Source organism: Octopus bimaculoides, chromosome 21 (genome assembly GCF_001194135.2).
Source record: "Octopus bimaculoides isolate UCB-OBI-ISO-001 chromosome 21, ASM119413v2, whole genome shotgun sequence".
Classification (NCBI taxonomy): Eukaryota; Metazoa; Mollusca; class Cephalopoda; order Octopoda; family Octopodidae; genus Octopus; species Octopus bimaculoides.
In genome coordinates, this window is record NC_069001.1 from 11,896,960 (window position 1) to 11,897,473 (window position 514).

Sequence of the window (514 nt, forward strand, 5' to 3'; positions counted from 1 at the left end):
TATATATATATATATATACCTCTCACCTACAGGTTCTTCCTTTAAAATGAAGTCTCCAACGGGCAAAGAGAAACAGAGAAACGGAGAGAGAGAGACAGAGAGACAGAGAGAGATACAGAGAGAGATAGACAGACAGACAGACAGACAGACAGACAGACAGAGACAGAAAAAGTATGAGCGCAATTCTTCTTAATCTACTTAACCTACTCCCTCTGAAGGCAATATTAAAATATATGCCCTTAGCTTGGCTTGGCAGTGGAGACAGTGTAACATGTCTAGGCGGTTTTATAGTGCCTTGGGATTTCGCACTATATATCGGAATAATCAGTATGTTTCTAGGCCAGTTCGAAGCATGGACTAATTAGGAAAGACAGATTTGTTTATCATACCTAAATACGTGCCAATGAAGTTTTCAATTAGAACTGACCTGGGATTTCAAATAACAACGGCAATAATTATAAGAATAACATCCGTTATTCATATTTTTGTATTGCCAGTGTAAACGTAAGTCGTA